General features: G+C 43.0%; 5 non-coding genes and 23 pseudogenes across 5 annotated transcripts; all 28 read right to left on the bottom strand.

Annotated features, from left to right (window-relative positions):
- Positions 1-75: 75 nt before the first annotated feature.
- On the bottom strand, positions 76-194 carry LOC148556771 (5S ribosomal RNA; annotated as a pseudogene).
- Positions 195-715: 521 nt separating this feature from the next.
- LOC148556770 (5S ribosomal RNA) lies at positions 716-851 on the bottom strand (annotated as a pseudogene).
- Positions 852-1,054: 203 nt separating this feature from the next.
- Positions 1,055-1,173, bottom strand: LOC148556769 (5S ribosomal RNA). The gene has a single exon (XR_015891169.1). It is a non-coding gene; the product is annotated as a 5S ribosomal RNA (ribosomal RNA).
- A 180-nt stretch (positions 1,174-1,353) lies between these two features.
- Positions 1,354-1,472, bottom strand: LOC148556768 (5S ribosomal RNA; annotated as a pseudogene).
- Positions 1,473-1,666: 194 nt separating this feature from the next.
- On the bottom strand, positions 1,667-1,802 carry LOC148556767 (5S ribosomal RNA; annotated as a pseudogene).
- Positions 1,803-1,985: 183 nt separating this feature from the next.
- LOC148556766 (5S ribosomal RNA) lies at positions 1,986-2,102 on the bottom strand (annotated as a pseudogene).
- A 197-nt stretch (positions 2,103-2,299) lies between these two features.
- Positions 2,300-2,435, bottom strand: LOC148556765 (5S ribosomal RNA; annotated as a pseudogene).
- A 203-nt stretch (positions 2,436-2,638) lies between these two features.
- Positions 2,639-2,757, bottom strand: LOC148556764 (5S ribosomal RNA). Its single transcript, XR_015891168.1, has one exon. It is a non-coding gene; the product is annotated as a 5S ribosomal RNA (ribosomal RNA).
- A 180-nt stretch (positions 2,758-2,937) lies between these two features.
- On the bottom strand, positions 2,938-3,056 carry LOC148556763 (5S ribosomal RNA; annotated as a pseudogene).
- Positions 3,057-3,249: 193 nt separating this feature from the next.
- Positions 3,250-3,385, bottom strand: LOC148556762 (5S ribosomal RNA; annotated as a pseudogene).
- A 183-nt stretch (positions 3,386-3,568) lies between these two features.
- Positions 3,569-3,685, bottom strand: LOC148556761 (5S ribosomal RNA; annotated as a pseudogene).
- A 197-nt stretch (positions 3,686-3,882) lies between these two features.
- Positions 3,883-4,018, bottom strand: LOC148556760 (5S ribosomal RNA; annotated as a pseudogene).
- A 203-nt stretch (positions 4,019-4,221) lies between these two features.
- Positions 4,222-4,340, bottom strand: LOC148556759 (5S ribosomal RNA). The gene has a single exon (XR_015891167.1). It is a non-coding gene; the product is annotated as a 5S ribosomal RNA (ribosomal RNA).
- A 180-nt stretch (positions 4,341-4,520) lies between these two features.
- Positions 4,521-4,639, bottom strand: LOC148556758 (5S ribosomal RNA; annotated as a pseudogene).
- A 193-nt stretch (positions 4,640-4,832) lies between these two features.
- Positions 4,833-4,968, bottom strand: LOC148556757 (5S ribosomal RNA; annotated as a pseudogene).
- A 182-nt stretch (positions 4,969-5,150) lies between these two features.
- Positions 5,151-5,267, bottom strand: LOC148556756 (5S ribosomal RNA; annotated as a pseudogene).
- Positions 5,268-5,464: 197 nt separating this feature from the next.
- Positions 5,465-5,600, bottom strand: LOC148556755 (5S ribosomal RNA; annotated as a pseudogene).
- A 203-nt stretch (positions 5,601-5,803) lies between these two features.
- On the bottom strand, positions 5,804-5,922 carry LOC148556754 (5S ribosomal RNA; annotated as a pseudogene).
- A 180-nt stretch (positions 5,923-6,102) lies between these two features.
- Positions 6,103-6,221, bottom strand: LOC148556753 (5S ribosomal RNA; annotated as a pseudogene).
- Positions 6,222-6,424: 203 nt separating this feature from the next.
- Positions 6,425-6,543, bottom strand: LOC148556752 (5S ribosomal RNA). Its single transcript, XR_015891255.1, has one exon. It is a non-coding gene; the product is annotated as a 5S ribosomal RNA (ribosomal RNA).
- A 179-nt stretch (positions 6,544-6,722) lies between these two features.
- Positions 6,723-6,841, bottom strand: LOC148556751 (5S ribosomal RNA; annotated as a pseudogene).
- A 191-nt stretch (positions 6,842-7,032) lies between these two features.
- LOC148556750 (5S ribosomal RNA) lies at positions 7,033-7,168 on the bottom strand (annotated as a pseudogene).
- Positions 7,169-7,355: 187 nt separating this feature from the next.
- LOC148556749 (5S ribosomal RNA) lies at positions 7,356-7,491 on the bottom strand (annotated as a pseudogene).
- Positions 7,492-7,996: 505 nt separating this feature from the next.
- On the bottom strand, positions 7,997-8,115 carry LOC148556748 (5S ribosomal RNA; annotated as a pseudogene).
- A 182-nt stretch (positions 8,116-8,297) lies between these two features.
- Positions 8,298-8,416, bottom strand: LOC148556747 (5S ribosomal RNA). Its single transcript, XR_015891764.1, has one exon. It is a non-coding gene; the product is annotated as a 5S ribosomal RNA (ribosomal RNA).
- Positions 8,417-8,597: 181 nt separating this feature from the next.
- Positions 8,598-8,716, bottom strand: LOC148556746 (5S ribosomal RNA; annotated as a pseudogene).
- Positions 8,717-19,077: 10,361 nt separating this feature from the next.
- On the bottom strand, positions 19,078-19,213 carry LOC148556745 (5S ribosomal RNA; annotated as a pseudogene).
- A 184-nt stretch (positions 19,214-19,397) lies between these two features.
- LOC148556744 (5S ribosomal RNA) lies at positions 19,398-19,516 on the bottom strand (annotated as a pseudogene).
- Between the last annotated feature and the right edge of the window lie 80 nt (positions 19,517-19,596).

Genomic DNA, 19,596 nt, shown 5'->3' with positions numbered 1-19,596 from the left:
TGAGGTTCGCTTTAGCTAAGCTATTCAATATAGCGTCGTTTAAAGAACAAGGGTAAGCACGACGTAAAAAAAAAAAAGGTGCTACACGAGGACTTCCCAGGAGGTCACACATCCTAGTACTACTCTCGCCCAAGCACGCTTAACTGCGGAATTCTGATGGAATCCGGAGCATTAGTGCTGGTATGATCGTACCTGTTAAAGTATGCGCACACAATTATCATAAGCATGTCTCGCGACGTAGGGTAAGTCGAGTTGCGAATCCCTGCGGGGCCGGTGCGAGCTTGCCGAAAATCAGGTCATTGAGGCTCGCTTTAGCTAAACTATTCAAGATAGCATCGTTTAAAGAACGAGGGTAAGCACAACGTAAAAAAAAACCAAAAAAAAAAGAGGTGCAACACGAGGACTTCCCAGGAGGTCACCCATCCTAGTACTACTCTCGTCCTAGTACTACTCTCGCCCAAGCACGCTTAACTGCGCAATTCTGATGGGATCCGGTGCATTGGTACTAGTATGATCACACCTATTAAAGTATGCGAACACAATTATCATAAGCATGTCTCGCGACGTAGGGTAAGTCGAGCTGCGAATCCCTGCGGGGCCCGTGCGAGCTTGCTGAAAATCAGGTCGTTGAGGCTCGCTTTAGCTAAACTATTCAAGATAGCGTCGTTTAAAGAACGAGGGTAAGCACAACGTAAAAAAAAAACCAAAAAAAAAAGAGGTGCAACATGAGGACTTCCCAGGAGGTCACCCATCATAGTACTACTCTCGTCCTAGTACTACTCTCACCCAAGCACGCTGAACTGTGGAGTTCTGATGGGATCCGGTGCATTAGTGCTGGTATGATCGCACCTATTAAAGTATGCGCACACAATTATCATAAACATGTCTCGCGACGTAGGGTAAGTCGAGCTGCGAATCCCTGCGGGGTCCGTGCGAGCTTGCCGAAAATCAGGTCATTGAGGCTCGTTTTAGCTAAACTGTTCAATATAGCGTCGTTTAAAGAACAAGGGTAAGCACGACGTAAAAAACAAAACAAAATAAAATAAAATAAAAAGAGGTGCAACACAAGGACTTCCAAGGAGGTCACCCATCCTAGTACTACTCTCGCCCAAGCACGCTTAACTACGAAGTTCTGATGGGATCCGGTGCATTAGTGCTGGTATGATCGCACCTGTTAAAGTATACGCACACAATTATCATAAGCATGTCTCCCGACGTAGGGTAAGTCGAGCTGCGAATCCCTGCGGGGCTCGTGCGAGCTTGTCGAAAATCAGGTTATTGAGGTTCGCTTTAGCTAAGCTATTCAATATAGCGTCGTTTAAAGAACAAGGGTAAGCACGACGTAAAAAAAAAAAGGTGCTACACGAGGACTTCCCAGGAGGTCACACATCCTAGTACTACTCTCGCCCAAGCACGCTTAACTGCGGAATTCTGATGGAATCCGGAGCATTAGTGCTGGTATGATCGTACCTGTTAAAGTATGCGCACACAATTATCATAAGCATGTCTCGCGACGTAGGGTAAGTCGAGTTGCGAATCCCTGCGGGGCCCGTGCGAGCTTGCCGAAAATCAGGTCATTGAGGCTCGCTTTAGCTAAACTATTCAAGATAGCGTCGTTTAAAGAACGAGGGTAAGCACGACGTAAAAAAAAACCAAAAAAAAAAAAGAGGTGCAACACGAGGACTTCCCAGGAGGTCACCCATCCTAGTACTACTCTCGTCCTAGTACTACTCTCGCCCAAGCACGCTTAACTGCGCAATTCTGATGGGATTCGGTGCATTGGTACTGGTATGATCACACCTATTAAAGTATGCGAACACAATTATCATAAGCATGTCTCGCGACGTAGGGTAAGTCGAGCTACGAAGCCCCGCGGGGCCCGTGTGAGCTTGCCGAAAATCAGGTCATTGAGGTTCGCTTTAGCGAAACTATTCAAGTTAGCGTCGTTTAAAGAACGAGGGTAAGCACGACGTTAAAAAAAAAAAGAGGTCCAACACGAGTACTTCCCAGGAGGTTACCCATCCTAGTACTACTCTCCCAAGCACGCTTAACTGCGAAGTTCTGATGGGATCCGGTGCATTAGTGCTAGTATGATCGCACCCGTTAAATTATGCGCACACAATTATCATAAGCATGTCTCGCGACGTAGGGTAAGTCGAGCTGCGAATCCCTACGGGGCCCGTGCGAGCTTGTCGAAAATCAGGTCATTGAGGCTCGCTTTAGCTAAGCTATTCAATATATATAGCGTCGTTTAAAGAACAAGGGTAAGCACGACGTAAAAAAAAAACCAAAAAAAAAAGAGGTGCAACATGAGGACTTCCCAGGAGGTCACCCATCCTAGTACTACTCTCGTCCTAGTACTACTCTTACCCAAGCACGCTTAACTGTGGAGTTCTGATGGGATCCGGTGCATTAGTGCTGGTATGATCGCACCTATTAAAGTATGCGCACACAATTATCATAAACATGTCTCGCGACGTAGGGTAAGTCGAGCTGCGAATCCCTGCGGGGTCCGTGCGAGCTTGCCGAAAATCAGGTCATTGAGGCTCGTTTTAGCTAAACTGTTCAATATAGCGTCGTTTAAAGAACAAGGGTAAGCACGACGTAAAAAACAAAATAAAATAAAATAAAATAAAAAGAGGTGCAACACAAGGACTTCCAAGGAGGTCACCCATCCTAGTACTACTCTCGCCCAAGCACGCTTAACTACGAAGTTCTGATGGGATCCGGTGCATTAGTGCTGGTATGATCGCACCTGTTAAAGTATACGCACACAATTATCATAAGCATGTCTCCCGACGTAGGGTAAGTCGAGCTGCGAATCCCTGCGGGGCTCGTGCGAGCTTGTCGAAAATCAGGTTATTGAGGTTCGCTTTAGCTAAGCTATTCAATATAGCGTCGTTTAAAGAACAAGGGTAAGCACGACGTAAAAAAAAAAAGGTGCTACACGAGGACTTCCCAGGAGGTCACACATCCTAGTACTACTCTCGCCCAAGCACGCTTAACTGCGGAATTCTGATGGAATCCGGAGCATTAGTGCTGGTATGATCGTACCTGTTAAAGTATGCGCACACAATTATCATAAGCATGTCTCGCGACGTAGGGTAAGTCGAGTTGCGAATCCCTGCGGGGCCCGTCCGAGCTTGCCGAAAATCAGGTCATTGAGGCTCGCTTTAGCTAAACTATTCAAGATAGCGTCGTTTAAAGAACGAGGGTAAGCACGACGTAAAAAAAAACCAAAAAAAAAAAGAGGTGCAACACGAGGACTTCCCAGGAGGTCACCCATCCTAGTACTACTCTCGTCCTAGTACTACTCTCGCCCAAGCACGCTTAACTGCGCAATTCTGATGGGATCCGGTGCATTGGTACTGGTATGATCACACCTATTAAAGTATGCGAACACAATTATCATAAGCATGTCTCGCGACGTAGGGTAAGTCGAGCTACGAAGCCCCGCGGGGCCCGTGTGAGCTTGCCGAAAATCAGGTCATTGAGGTTCGCTTTAGCGAAACTATTCAAGTTAGCGTCGTTTAAAGAACGAGGGTAAGCACGACGTTAAAAAAAAAAAGAGGTCCAACACGAGTACTTCCCAGGAGGTTACCCATCCTAGTACTACTCTCCCAAGCACGCTTAACTGCGAAGTTCTGATGGGATCCGGTGCATTAGTGCTAGTATGATCGCACCCGTTAAATTATGCGCACACAATTATCATAAGCATGTCTCGCGACGTAGGGTAAGTCGAGCTGCGAATCCCTACGGGGCCCGTGCGAGCTTGTCGAAAATCAGGTCATTGAGGCTCGCTTTAGCTAAGCTATTCAATATATATAGCGTCGTTTAAAGAACAAGGGTAAGCACGACGTAAAAAAAAAACCAAAAAAAAAAGAGGTGCAACATGAGGACTTCCCAGGAGGTCACCCATCCTAGTACTACTCTCGTCCTAGTACTACTCTTACCCAAGCACGCTTAACTGTGGAGTTCTGATGGGATCCGGTGCATTAGTGCTGGTATGATCGCACCTATTAAAGTATGCGCACACAATTATCATAAACATGTCTCGCGACGTAGGGTAAGTCGAGCTGCGAATCCCTGCGGGGTCCGTGCGAGCTTGCCGAAAATCAGGTCATTGAGGCTCGTTTTAGCTAAACTGTTCAATATAGCGTCGTTTAAAGAACAAGGGTAAGCACGACGTAAAAAACAAAATAAAATAAAATAAAATAAAAAGAGGTGCAACACAAGGACTTCCAAGGAGGTCACCCATCCTAGTACTACTCTCGCCCAAGCACGCTTAACTACGAAGTTCTGATGGGATCCGGTGCATTAGTGCTGGTATGATCGCACCTGTTAAAGTATACGCACACAATTATCATAAGCATGTCTCCCGACGTAGGGTAAGTCGAGCTGCGAATCCCTGCGGGGCTCGTGCGAGCTTGTCGAAAATCAGGTTATTGAGGTTCGCTTTAGCTAAGCTATTCAATATAGCGTCGTTTAAAGAACAAGGGTAAGCACGACGTAAAAAAAAAAAGGTGCTACACGAGGACTTCCCAGGAGGTCACACATCCTAGTACTACTCTCGCCCAAGCACGCTTAACTGCGGAATTCTGATGGAATCCGGAGCATTAGTGCTGGTATGATCGTACCTGTTAAAGTATGCGCACACAATTATCATAAGCATGTCTCGCGACGTAGGGTAAGTCGAGTTGCGAATCCCTGCGGGGCCCGTGCGAGCTTGCCGAAAATCAGGTCATTGAGGCTCGCTTTAGCTAAACTATTCAAGATAGCGTCATTTAAAGAACGAGGGTAAGCACGACGTAAAAAAAAACCAAAAAAAAAAAGAGGTGCAACACGAGGACTTCCCAGGAGGTCACCCATCCTAGTACTACTCTCGTCCTAGTACTACTCTCGCCCAAGCACGCTTAACTGCGCAATTCTGATGGGATCCGGTGCATTGGTACTGGTATGATCACACCTATTAAAGTATGCGAACACAATTATCATAAGCATGTCTCGCGACGTAGGGTAAGTCGAGCTACGAAGCCCCGCGGGGCCCGTGTGAGCTTGCCGAAAATCAGGTCATTGAGGTTCGCTTTAGCGAAACTATTCAAGTTAGCGTCGTTTAAAGAACGAGGGTAAGCACGACGTTAAAAAAAAAAGAGGTCCAACACGAGTACTTCCCAGGAGGTTACCCATCCTAGTACTACTCTCCCAAGCACGCTTAACTGCGAAGTTCTGATGGGATCCGGTGCATTAGTGCTAGTATGATCGCACCCGTTAAATTATGCGCACACAATTATCATAAGCATGTCTCGCGACGTAGGGTAAGTCGAGCTGCGAATCCCTACGGGGCCCGTGCGAGCTTGTCGAAAATCAGGTCATTGAGGCTCGCTTTAGCTAAGCTATTCAATATATATAGCGTCGTTTAAAGAACAAGGGTAAGCACGACGTAAAAAAAAAACCAAAAAAAAAAGAGGTGCAACATGAGGACTTCCCAGGAGGTCACCCATCCTAGTACTACTCTCGTCCTAGTACTACTCTTACCCAAGCACGCTTAACTGTGGAGTTCTGATGGGATCCGGTGCATTAGTGCTGGTATGATCGCACCTATTAAAGTATGCGCACACAATTATCATAAACATGTCTCGCGACGTAGGGTAAGTCGAGCTGCGAATCCCTGCGGGGTCCGTGCGAGCTTGCCGAAAATCAGGTCATTGAGGCTCGTTTTAGCTAAACTGTTCAATATAGCGTCGTTTAAAGAAAAAGGGTAAGCACGACGTAAAAAATAAAATAAAATAAAATAAAATAAAAAGAGGTGCAACACAAGGACTTCCAAGGAGGTCACCCATCCTAGTACTACTCTCGCCCAAGCACGCTTAACTGCGATGTTCTGATGGGATCCGGTGCATTAGTGCTGGTATGATCGCACCTGTTAAAGTATGCGCACACAATTATCATAAGCATGTCTCCCGACGTAGGGTAAGTCGAGCTGCGAATCCCTGCGGGGCTCGTGCGAGCTTGACGAAAATCAGGTCATTGAGGTTCGCTTTAGTTAACCTATTCAATATAGCGTCGTTTAAAGAACAAGGGTAAGCACGACGTAAAAAAAAAACGGTGCTACACGAGGACTTCCCAGGAGGTCACACATCCTAGTACTACTCTCGCCCAAGCACGCTTAACTGCGGAATTCTGATGGGATCCGGTGCATTAGTGCTGGTATGATCGTACCTGTTAAAGTATGCGCACACAATTATCATAAACATGTCTCGCGACGTAGGGTAAGTCGAGCTGCGAATCCCTGCGGGGTCCGTGCGAGCTTGCCGAAAATCAGGTCATTGAGGCTCGTTTTAGCTAAACTGTTCAATATAGCGTCGTTTAAAGAAAAAGGGTAAGCACGACGTAAAAAATAAAATAAAATAAAATAAAATAAAAAGAGGTGCAACACAAGGACTTCTAAGGAGGTCACCCATCCTAGTACTACTCTCGCCCAAGCACGCTTAACTGCGAAGTTCTGATGGGATCCGGTGCATTAGTGCTGGTATGATCGCACCTGTTAAATTATGCGCACACAATTATCATAAGCATGTCTCCCGACGTAGGGTAAGTCGAGCTGCGAATCCCTGCGGGGCTCGTGCGAGCTTGACGAAAATCAGGTCATTGAGGTTCGCTTTAGCTAAGCTATTCAATATAGCGTCGTTTAAAGAACAAGGGTAAGCACGACGTAAAAAAAAACGGTGCTACACGAGGACTTCCCAGGAGGTCACACATCCTAGTACTACTCTCGCCCAAGCACGCTTAACTGCGGAATTCTGATGGGATCCGGTGCATTAGTGCTGGTATGATCGTACCTGTTAAAGTATGCGCACACAATTATCATAAGCATGTGTCGCGACGTAGGGTAAGTCGAGCTGCGAATCCCTGCGGGGCCCGTGCGAGCTTGCCGAAAATCAGGTCATTGAGGCTCGCTTTAGCTAAACTATTCAAGATAGCGTCGTTTAAAGAACGAGGGTAAGCACGACGTAAAAAAAACCAAAAAAAAAAGAGGTGCAACACGAGGACTTCCCAGGAGGTCACCCATCCTAGTACTACTCTCGTCCTAGTACTACTCTCGCCCAAGCACGCTTAACTGCGGAATTCTGATGGGATCCGGTGCATTGTTGCTGGTATGATCGCACCTATTAAAATATGCGCACACAATTATCATAAGCATGTCTCGCGACGTAGGGTAAGTCGAGCTGCGAATCCCTGCAAGGTCCGTGCGAGCTTGCCGAAAATCAGGTCATTGAGGCTCTCTTTAGCTAAACTATTCAAGATAGCGTCGTTTAAAGCACAAGGGTAAGCACGATGTAAAAAAAAAAAAAAAAGAGGTGCAACATGAGGACTTCCCAGGAGGTCACCCATCCTAGTACTACTCTCGTCCTAGTACTGCTCTCGCCCAAGCACGCTTAACTGCGGAGTTCTGATGGGATCCGGTGCATTAGTGCTGGTATGATCGCACCTATTAAAGTATGCGCACACAATTATCATAAGCATGTCTCGCGACGTAGGGTAAGTCGAGCTTCGAAGCCCTGCGGGGCCCGTGTGAGCTTGAAGAAAATCGGGTCATTAAGGTTCGCTTTAGCGAAACTATTCAAGTTAGCGTCGTTTAAAGAACGAGGGTAAGCACGACGTAAAAAAAAAAAAAAGAGGTGCAACACGAGGACTTCCTAGGAGGTCACACATCCTAGTACTACTATCGTCCTAGTACTACTCTCGCCCAAGCACGCTTAACTGCGGAATTTTAATGGGATCCGGTGCATTAGTGCTGGTATGATCGTACCTGTTAAAGTATGCGCACACAATTATCATAAGCATGTCTCGCGACGTAGGGTAAGTCGAGCTGCGAATCCCTGCGGGGCCCGTGCGAGCTTGCCGAAAATCAGGTCATTGAGGCTCGCTTTAGCTAAACTATTCAAGATAGCGTCGTTTAAAGAACGAGGGTAAGCACGACGTAAAAAAAAAAAAAGAGGTGCAACACGAGGACTTCCCGGAAGGTCACCTATCCTAGTACTACTCTCGCCGAAGCACGCTTAACTGCGGAGTTCTGATGGGATCCAGTGCATTAATACTGGTATGATGGCACCTGTTTAAGTATGCGCACACAATTATCATAAGCATGTCTCGCGACGTAGGGTAACCCGAGCTACGAATCCCTGCGGCGCCCGTGCGAGCTTGTCGAAAATCAGGTCATTGAGGCTCGCTTTAGCTAAACTATTTAATATAGCGTCGTTTAAATAACAGGGGTAAGCACGACGTAAAAAAAATAAAAGGTGCTACACGAGGACTTCCCAGGAGGTCACCCATCCTAGTACTACTCTCGCCCAAGCACGCTTAACTTCGAAGTTTTGATGGGATCCGGTGCATTAGTGCTGGTATGATCGCACCTATTAAAGTATGCGCACACAATTATCATAAGCATGTCTCGCGACGTAAGGTAAGTCGAGCTGGGAATCCCTACGGGGCCCGTGCGAGCTTGCCGAAAATCATATCATTGAGGCTCGCTTTAGCTAAACTATTCAATATAGCGTCGTTTAAACAACAAGGGTAAGCACGACGTAAAAAAAAAAAAGGTGCTACACGAGGACTTCCCAGGAGGTCACCCATCCTAGTACTACTCTCGCCCAAATACGCTTAACTACAGAATTCTGATGGGATCCGGTGCATTAGTGCTGGTATGATCGCACCTGTTAAAGTATGCGCACACAATTATCATAAGCATGTCTCGCGACGTAGGGTAAGTCGAGCTGCGAATCCCGCGGGGCCCATGCGAGCTTGCAAAAAATCAGGTCATTGAGGCTCGCTTTAGCTAAACTATTCAAGATAGCGTCGTTTAAAGAACGAGGGTAAGCACTGATGACAAGTCATCTTAGCCTAGTTTCACTAGTCTTTTTCCTTTGTTTTCATTTAGTTTTATGCACTTTCTTAAGCCATAAGTAAGCCAATTGGGTTGAATTTCATGTTTCCTTTGATTCAATCAACCAGGGACAAATTGATGCATTTTTTTTAGTTTCTATGCCATAATTGCTCATATGACAAGAAGAAGAACAACTCTCATGATTATGGCATAGCTTTGATACAATTGTTGATTGATGATAGGTGGAATAAAGCTTGGAAGAAGGTTGCAAGAATGGGCTTGAAAAGAGGGATTCACGTTTGAGCTAACATTTGCCTCAAACGTTAACTCAAACGTGAGAAGCAGATGAAGATCACCCTGGAGAAGAACCAACATTTGCGCCAACGTTTGACCTCAAACGTTGAGGCAAACGTTGGCTGAAGAAGAAGTAGAGGAAGGCAACGTTTGCGCCAACGTTTGCCTCAAACGTGAGGTCAAACGTTGGCGCCAAAAAGAATGAAAAAGAGCACTCTTGGGCACGGCAACGTTTGAGCCAACGTTTGCCTCAAACGTGAGGTCAAACGTTGGCTACATTTTGGCAAGGAAGAGCATGGCAAAGCACCCCTGATTGATGGTTTAGATGAGCCACGTTTGCGCCAACGTTTGCCTCAAACGTTGGGCCAAACGTTGGCCAAATAGGGAGCCTGGGAAGAACCATGTTTGAGCTCACGTTTGACCTCAAACGTTGGCTCAAACGTGGATGACAGCAAATGGGCTATCTGCATAATGCCTCACACAAGGGACGTTTGAGTCAACGTTTGCCTCAAACGTTGACTCAAACTTGAATGGTTCATGGCCCGGTTCACAAATGGATTTCTTCCCAACACCAAGAACAATCAACGGAGGCTATTATCAACCCAATTCCATCAAGACTAAAGGCCCAATTCAAGGCTTAATAATCATTTGAAGAAAGTGTATAAATAGCTTAGGATTTGAAGTTTTAAAGAGCTTTTCTTTTTAGAGTTTTCTTGAAGAATTTTCATAGTATTCACAGTAGAGAGCTTTTGGGTTTTGAGCTGTTTGGAGATTCTGAGTTTTGGGGAAGGAGAATTGAATTCTCTTCCTCTTAGTTTTCTTGTTTTTCAATTTCATCTACACTTGTCTTGAATCTTGGGTTGAAGAATTGAGGAAATTCTGTCTCAATCTCATCTTGAGATCTCTCTCTGTTTTGATTTACTGCATCATTGAGAATTTGCGATTTCACTTCTTTTCTTCTACTGCTGGATCTTTACTTTTCTTGCAATTGAATTCTGAATTTGGATCTAGGAAGGCATTGAGATCTAGACTTGGTTATCTAGTCTCTTGGGTCCTGAGATCTAAAATTTCCTTTTATTTCTCTGTTGAACGCTTCTTCAAGCAATTTACATTTTCTGTTTGAGATCTACTGCAATTAAATTCATCTTCTACTTCCCTGCTTGTTGCAATTTACTTTTCCTTGTTTAATTCTTGTAATCCCACATCCCTGACCCATTTACAATTCAAGCCATTTACATTTCTTGCACTCTAAGATTCTGTAATTTACATTTCTTGCGTTCTAAGTTTCTGCCATTTAATTTCTTGTTCTTTAAGATTTAGTACTTTTATTTTCCGTTCTCTTTAATTTCCTGCAAATCACCCACTCCCCTTTACATTCTATGCAATTTAATTCCTGTCAACACAATTTCACACAATCAACACTTGTTTGCTTGACTAATTCAACCACTAAACTAAAATTGCTCAATCCTTCAATCCCTGTGGGATCGACCTCACTCCCGTGAGTTATTATTACTTGATGCGACCCGGTGCACTTGCCGGTGAGTTTTGTGTCGGATCATTTTCCGCACATCAAGTTTTTGGCGCCGTTGCCGGGGATTGAATAGATTGACAATGATTAAGTGAGGAGGTAGTTTAGATCAAGCACTTTTTCTTTAATTTTGACTAACCTACTAACTGTTTGAATTTTTGCTTAAGCTAACTAAAACTTCATTCTAGCAATAGGTTGAAGTATCACTAGTTTTCTGTTTCTCTTATTTTGTTTGTATGTCAGGTACAGGGAGAGGTACTCCTATCTTATCCGAAGCTGACCAGAGGACTCTCAGGAGATTAAGAAGAGCTGAAAGAGGGAAAGGTATTATTGAAGAGGAAGAATCTGAGGAAGAATATCACGAGATGGAAGGAGATCCATCTAATCCCAATCCACCACAGAGGAGAGTGTTGGCCTCCTACACTTTTGCAAATCCCAGACACTGTGGAAGCAGCATCTTAACCCCCAATGTCAATGCAAATAATTTTGAGCTAAAACCACAACTCATTACACTTGTCCAGAACAATTGTTCCTATGGAGGCAGCCCATTGGAAGATCCCAACCAGCATTTATCTACCTTCTTAAGGATTTGTGACACTGTCAAATCCAATGGCGTGAATCCTGAAACTTACAAGCTTCTGTTGTTCCCGTTCTCATTAAGGGACAAGGCTGCACAATGGCTTGAAACTTTTCCCCAAGGAAGTATCACTAGTTGGGATGATTTGGTGACTAAATTTCTAGCCAAATTCTATCCACCCCAAAGGATCATCAGGCTGAAAACTGAGGTGCAGACATTCACACAATTAGATGCCGAATCCTTGTATGAAGCATGGGAGAGATACAAAGCCTTAATCAGAAAGTGTCCTCCGGAGATGTTCAATGAATGGGATGTGCTGCAGAATTTCTATGAAGGCCTAACATTGAAATCTCAAGAGGCATTAGATCACTCTGCTGGAGGTTCATTACAACTGATGAAAACTGCTGAGGAAGCCTAGAATCTTGTGGACATGGTGGCCAATAATCAATATTTCTTTGCTCATCAAAGAACCCGCCAACCATCACAAAGAAAGGGGGTACTAGAACTGGAAGGAGTAGATTCCATTTTGGCTCAAAACAAGATGATGCAACAACAAATTCAACAACAGTTTGAACAAATGGCCAAAAGGATTGACAGCCTTCAAGTAGCAGCTGTGAACACAAGCCACCCATCAACTGTATGTGTGCAGAATGAAGAAAGCCAAGAAGAGCAACAACAGGAGCAAGTGCAGTACATGTATAACCAAAACTCTGGACAGAATGAAGTTTATGGTGATACCTACAATCCATCCTGGAAGAACCACCCAAATCTCAGATGGGGAGACAATCACAACCAGAACCAACAACCATGGCAGAGGAACTCAAACCAAAACACTTCAAGAAATAACCAAAACCACAACCAGCAGCAAACTAACCAAAACCCTTACAGAAAACCTCAAAACAACTACCCCAATCCCAACCATTATCAATCCAATAACCAACCCACCAACCAAAATACCTACCATCCACCATCCACATCTCACAACCCACCACAAGCATCACCAGAATCTCAAAGAATCACTAACTTGGAAACCTTGATAGACAAAATGTGAAAACACGAAAAAATGACAACCAAGAACCATGAAGCCTCCATGAAGAGCCTAGAGAGGTAGATTGGGCAAATCTCCAAGCAGATTTCTGTTGAGAGATCACCAAGTTCCCTACCAAGTGACATAATTCCAAATCCTAAGGAAGAGTGCAAGGCAATACAGTTAAGAAGTGGGAGAATATTGATGAACAACAATGACACTACAAGGAAACAAGTGGAGAGCAGCAGAAAACCAACAGATACAGAGGAAGCCAATGATCAAGATATGATGCCAAACAAGAGCACAGAGAACCCCAAAAGAAAAGAAGACCAGCCAATCAATATACATGAGAGAGAGGAAGAAGCACAGAAAAAGGAGAAAGCCTTCATTCCTCCGCTGCCATACCCACAGAGGTTCAACAAAGAAACCAAGGATCAACACTTCCGCAAATTCCTGGAAACTTTCAAGAAGCTGGAAATCAACATTCCCCTGGCTGAAGCATTGGAACAGATGCCCTTATATGCCAAGTTCTTGAAGGAACTCATTAACAAGAAAAGAAGCTGGCTGGAGAAGGAGACTGTACTTCTCACTGAAGAATGCAGTGCACTCATCAGAAAAGGACTCCCTCCCAAGTTGGAAGATCCAGGAAGTTTCTTCCTACCTTGCACCATTGGAAGTCTATTTATCAACAAGGGGATGTGCGATTTAGGAGCAAGCATAAATCTGATTCCATCATCTTTAGTGAAAAAGCTTGGCATAGAGAAGGTGAAACCAATACAGATGTCATTGGAACTGGTGGATCAGTCAGTAGTACATCCCAAAGGAGCGATCGAAAACCTTTTAGTTAAGGTTGACAAGTTCATTTATCCTGCGGATTTTGTAATCTTGGAAACAGAAGAAGAAGGAAACAATTCGATTATCTTGGGAAGGCCATTTTTAGCTACCGCCAAAGCCATCATAGATGTAGAGCAAGGAGAACTAACTCTCAGGATGCATGAGGAAAGCATTACTCTGAAAGTGTTTCTAGAACAACAAAATTCTGAAGAAAGAAGCCAAGTAATCAATGACTGTTTCCCAAGGCAAGCAATCAACAATTCAGTAAAGCAGAAGAATGAACATATGCAAGGAAAAGAAGGTACTCAAAAAGAAACTTGGAAGATAAACAAGAAGAAAAGTGCCACAACTAAAGCTACTGTCAAGGAAGAAAGGTTAACCAAAAAAAGGAAGAAAAATAAGAAGAAGGCTAACAAAGGGTGGAGGAATAAAAGAACCCCAACTGAATGATTCTCCGAAGGTGACAATGTGCAATTAGTATATCAACAGCTGGGAGCAAAAGATCACTACACTGTTAACCAAGTACTCTCTCTTGAGCACGTTGAAATTGAGCACCAAGGCACACAAAGAAGGCTCACAGTGAGGGGGGATAAGCTGCGACATTTCAACCATCAACCACCCTAAGAGGATCAATGTCAAGCTAGTGACAATAAACGAGCGCTCCATGGGAGGCAACCCATGATTTAATTTTCTTGTCTTTAATATTTCAATATGAATAATAATTGTTACACCAATATGAATTCAACTCTTTGTGGACAAAATTGACAACTATTCATGACATTAGAGAGCATAAGATCGAATTCTAAGTTTGGTGTGCCCACGGGGCACACTAAACAAATTGTGGGAACAAGTCATGAAAGTCAATGGTCTTTTAAGTTTTGAATATCATGACGGTCTAACAATGGTTTGAGGAAGTGATATTTTGGACCATATGACCAAACATTAAGTTTGGCGTCGTCCATATCCATGCATAAAGAAGTCACGGATTATTGAGCAGAAGAAATGATAGTTTACATATATTTTTTTTAGAAACTCTCTTGCCATTACTTAAACATAGTTATATTTGTTTTCTTGTGATGATGGTTAGGTGGTCAAAGGAATATTCAATGAAAGGGACAAGACAAGGAGGGGCATAGAATGAAGACAAAGATGCATCACATGCTTCAAGGGGTGATTCTGCACACTCTTGGAAAGAGAACGTTGAAAACCGTTAAGGAGGCAAGCTTTGTCCTTATTCAACTTTACATGCACACCTTTGATTTGCAAAGTATCCAATTGCATCCCAACCCTCCATTGTTCAATTAAATGATTATAAAACCACCACCTTCAAGCCATGCACATAAACAAAAAAGTTGCACACTCCCTGCACTCCAACTATTCAAACTCCAATTCCTCCATCATTCTTCATCATATAAGCTCAGCCTCAAATATTTCTCTGTCAAAAACACATCAAAATCTCCAACTTTCTTCACACTCCCTCTAACCTCAAAAAGATCAGCCAATCAAGCAATCATGGCCTCTTCCTCAAGAACCAAACGAAGGAGAGGAAAGGAGCCCATGGTTGAAGAAAGCAACCCTGAATTTGATCAGTGGAAATTCAGAACACGGTATCATCAAACACAATGGGGATGGATGAGAGATAAAAAAATATCCCCCGGAAGTTCCATTTCTATTGCCGGATGATGAGTGCCAAGAAATGAAAGCCAAGATTAGGAAGAGGAGGTGGGAAGAGCTCATTTCACCAATCACCAGGATCAATGCGAACATCATATGGGAATTCTATGCTAATACCCCAAGGATCGAGATGAATCAAGCTCCAACTTACAAGAGTTATGTGCGGGGGACTGAAGTAGATTTTAGCCCAAATACTATCTTGAAAGTATTGAAGCTGAGGGCAGCCCATTTTGATATGCCAAGATACCATCAAAGGTTAAATGAAGAGCAAAACTATGATGAGATTGCCAGTGAAATTAGTGTGGTCAACACGGAGTGGGTAGGAACTACTAAAAACAAGTACAAATACTTGAGAAGAGGAGATCTTACCCCTAAAGCAAAAGGTTGGTATGAGCTAATGAAGAGATCAATCTTAGGCACAGTAAACAACTCGGAGGTCAATAAGAAGAGAGTTATCATGTTATATTGCATAATAATGGGAGGAGAAGTGAAGGTTCATGAGATCATTGCAAATGACATTCAAAGGATAGCAGAGAAGAATTCAGCCGAAGGGTGGCTACACTACCCAAGCACCATTATGCGTTTATGCATGAAAGCCAAAGTGCCAATGGAGGAGGTAAACCCAACATGGTTGAACCCGGGCATGCCTATAACCATTGAAAGAATGATGATTGTTACTAAAGCACAGCAGAGCCGAAGACTACCAAGAAGAAGGCAAAGAAATGAACCAATAGAGGAAGAAGAGCCACAAGAGGAAGAGGAACAGCAACACATTCCACCACATGACACTCTGGATATGACTCAGATGCAGGAAGCAATTGGAGAATTATCACAACAGTACATGAGAATTCAAGAAAGGCAAGAGGAATACCATCACAATACATGAAACACCAACAAGAGCAAGAGGAATGGCGGCTGAAAATGATGAACAAACAAAGTGAGTTTGAGTCAAAATTCTTCGTGATGCAAGAGGAGCATGCTTTTCAATCTCACGAATCATTTGGGAAGTTGGCACAAATGCAAGCTGAAAATATGAAGGCTCTCAAAGAATTTACAGCCCTTCAAGATGCAAGATATGAGGTCCAAGCTGACTACAACATAAATAGTCAAATCAAATTGAACTATATTGGAGAGCATCTGCACAACATAGATCCAGCATTTCCAACTTTCGATGAATTCTTCAAAGGGAAAAGTGAGATAGAAGTAAGCAAGGCTATGAGACTTGAAGATAGAGTAGAAGAGACGATGAATAGAGCTGGGTTCTGGCGGGGTCAACAGACAACAGACATGGACACAGGAAACACCAGCGCTCAAGCAAATGAAAGAAGGAAGAAAAAGCATGATAAATGAAAGGTGGACTTGCTCCTTGATCATCACTCAAAAAAAAAAGCATGCATCATTATCTGTTTAAGAAGTCTTTGCATCTTTAGTGGTTGTTTTAATTAGTAATCTTTGCATTATGTTTATCTTTCTTGAAATAAGAATGCTAGTCTAAGTGTACTTGTGTGTTTACTTTCACTTAACTAATGCATGCTTTGTCCCCTAAGTCTTTTCAATTCAATAAAAGAAATGTTTGAAACATGAAGTAAGATGGTTCATTGCTAGCTAGAAGTCAAATAATAGTAAGTGGTGGCATGTATGTGTGATTGTGTGGCAACTCACTATTAGTGAATAAAAGGAATAGACTGTTCTCTTTTTAAGAAGAAAGTAGTTCACTGTCTATGAATCTCAACAAAATAAAAGTCCTTGGGTGAAAAGAAAAACAAAAAGAGAAAAGAAAAAGCCAAAAGTGGCAACAGAACAAAAGGAAGAAAAAAAGAAACAAAGCTAGACACCAATAGCTTGAACCTTAGAATATATGCCTGTGGTGTCTTTGTACTAGGATCTGCTTGGATTATTAAGTTCTTTAGAATGCATCAACACTTGGTGACTTGGGTTAACTAACCCGGGATTATCAACTGAAAGTCCACTATCAAGAGCAACCTGGCTACAAGACATTTAGTAACCCAAAGAGGTGCTGGGCATCAATGTTTTAAGAAGGCATGTGAGCCAAGTGTCTAAAGTGAATAATGTGTCAAGCATAAATAAAGAAAAGAGCTTGTTACACATGACACTGAACTAAAGTTTATAAAAAAAAAATTCAGTAAACAAGGACAAAGGAATAATGAGAGGTCATAGCAGTGTGTTGCTTGATGCTTAGAGGAAACTTTCTAGGCCTACTTGTCAATAAGAAGTGAGTAGTTACATATCTGCATAAAACCCCATGAGCTACCAATAATACTCTGCTAACATGAGCATTCTCTTTTGTTTTCATTCTTTCTTCTTAATAATTCTGTTCTTGCTTGGGGACAAGCAAGTTTTAAGTTTGGTGTTGTGATGACAAGTCATCTTAGCCTAGTTTCACTAGTCTTTTTCCTTTGTTTTCATTTAGTTTTATGCACTTTCTTAAGCCATAAGTAAGTCAATTGGGTTGAATTTCATGTTTCCTTTGATTCAATCAACCAGGGACAAATTGATGCATTTTTATGAGTTTCTATGCCATAATTGCTCATATGACAAGAAGAAGAACAACTCTCATAATTATGGCATAGCTTTGATACAATTGTTGATTGATGATAGGTGGAATAAAGCTTGGAAGAAGGTTGCAAGAATGGGCTTGAAAAGAGGGATTCACGTTTGAGCTAACGTTTGCCTCAAACGTTAACTCAAACGTGAGAAGCAGATGAAGATCACCCTGGAGAAGAACCAACGTTTGACCTCAAACGTTGAGGCAAACGTTGGCTGAAGAAGAAGCAGGGGAAGGCAACGTTTGCGCCAACGTTTGCCTCAAACGTGAGGTCAAACATTGGCGCCAAAAAGAATGAAAAAGAGCACTCCTGGGCACGGCAACGTTTGAGCCAACGTTTGCCTCAAACGTGAGGTCAAACGTTGGCTACATTTTGGCAAGGAAGAGCATGGCAAAGCACCCCTGATTGATGGTTTAGATGAGCCACGTTTGCGCCAACGTTTGCCTCAAACGTTGGACCAAACGTTGGCCAAAAAGGGAGCCTGGGAAGAACCACGTTTGAGCTCACGTTTGACCTCAAACGTTGGCTCAAACGTGAATGACAGCAAATGGGCTATCTACATAATGCCTCACACAAGGGACGTTTGAGTCAACGTTTGCCTCAAACGTTGACTCAAACGTGAATGGTTCATGGCCCGGTTCACAAATGGATTTCTTCCCAACACCAAGAACAATCAACGGAGGCTATTATTAACCCAATTCCATCAAGACTAAAGGCCCAATTCAAGGCTTAATGATCATTTGAAGAAAGTGTATAAATAGCTTAGGATTTGAAATTTTAAAGAGCTTTTCTTCTTAGAGTTTTCTTGAAGAATTTTCATAGTATTCACAGTAGAGAGCTTTTGGGTTTTGAGCTGTTTGGAGATTCTGAGTTTTGGGGAAGGAGAATTGAATTCTCTTCCTCTTAGTTTTCTTGTTTTTCAATTTCATCTACACTTGTCTTGAATCTTGGGTTGAGGAATTGAGGAAATTCTGTCTCAATCTCATCTTGAGATCTCTCTCTATTTTGATTTACTGCATCATTGAGAATTTGCGATTTCACTTCTTTTCTTCTACTGCTGGATCTTTACTTTTCTTGCAATTGAATTCTGAATTTGGATCTAGGAAGGCATTGAGATCTAGACTTGGTTATCTAGTCTCTTGGGTCCTGAGATCTAAAATATCCTTTTATTTCTCTGTTGAACGCTTCTTCAAGCAATTTACATTTTCTGTTTGAGATCTACTGCAATTAAATTCATCTTTTACTTCCCTGCTTGTTGCAATTTACTTTTCCTTGTTTAATTCTTGCAATCCCACATCCCTGACCCATTTACAAATCAAGCCATTTACATTTCTTGCACTCTAAGATTCTGCAATTTACATTTCTTGCGTTCTAAGTTTCTGCCATTTAATTTCTTGTTCTTTAAGATTTAGTACTTTTATTTTCCGTTCTCTTTAATTTACAGCAAATCACCCACTCCCCTTTACATTCTATGCAATTTAATTCCTGTCAACACAATTTCACACAATCAACACTTGTTTGCTTGACTAATTCAACCACTAAACTAAAATTGCTCAATCCTTCAATCCCTGTGGGATCGACCTCACTCCCGTGAGTTATTATTACTTGATGCGACCCGATGCACTTGCCGGTGAGTTTTGTGTCAGATCGTTTTCCGCACATCAAGCACGACGTAAAAAAACAAAAAAAAAAGAGGTGCAACATGGGGACTTCCCAAGAGGTCACCCATCCTAGTACTACTCTCGTCCTAGTACTACTCTCGACCATGCACGTTTAACTGCGGAGTTCTGATGGGATCCGGTGCATTAGTGCTGGTATGATCGCACCTATTAAAGTATGCGCACACAATTATCATAAGCATGTCTCGCGACGTAGGGTAAGTCGTGCTGCGAAGCCCTGCGGGACCCGTGTGAGCTTGAAGAAAATCAGGTCATTGAGGTTCGCTTTAGCGAAACTATTCAAGTTAGCGTCGTTTAAAGAATGAGGGTAAGCACGACGTAAAAAAAAAAAAAGAGTTGCAACACGAGGACTTCCCAGGAGGTCACCCATCCTAGTACTACTCTCGCCCAAGCATGATTAACTGCGGAGTTCTGATGGGATCCGGTGCATTAGTGCTGGTATGATGACACCTGTTAAAGTATGCGCACACAATTATCATAAGCATGTCTCGCGACGTAGGGTAACTCGAGCTGCGAATCCCTGCGGGCTCGT

This window comes from Arachis ipaensis, chromosome B6 (genome assembly GCF_059453495.1).
Source record: "Arachis ipaensis isolate K30076 ecotype BB chromosome B6, ASM5945349v1, whole genome shotgun sequence".
NCBI lineage: Eukaryota > Viridiplantae > Streptophyta > Magnoliopsida > Fabales > Fabaceae > Arachis > Arachis ipaensis.
Note: the sequence above shows the minus strand (reverse complement) of the source record. Positions and strands in the feature narration are given on the sequence as shown.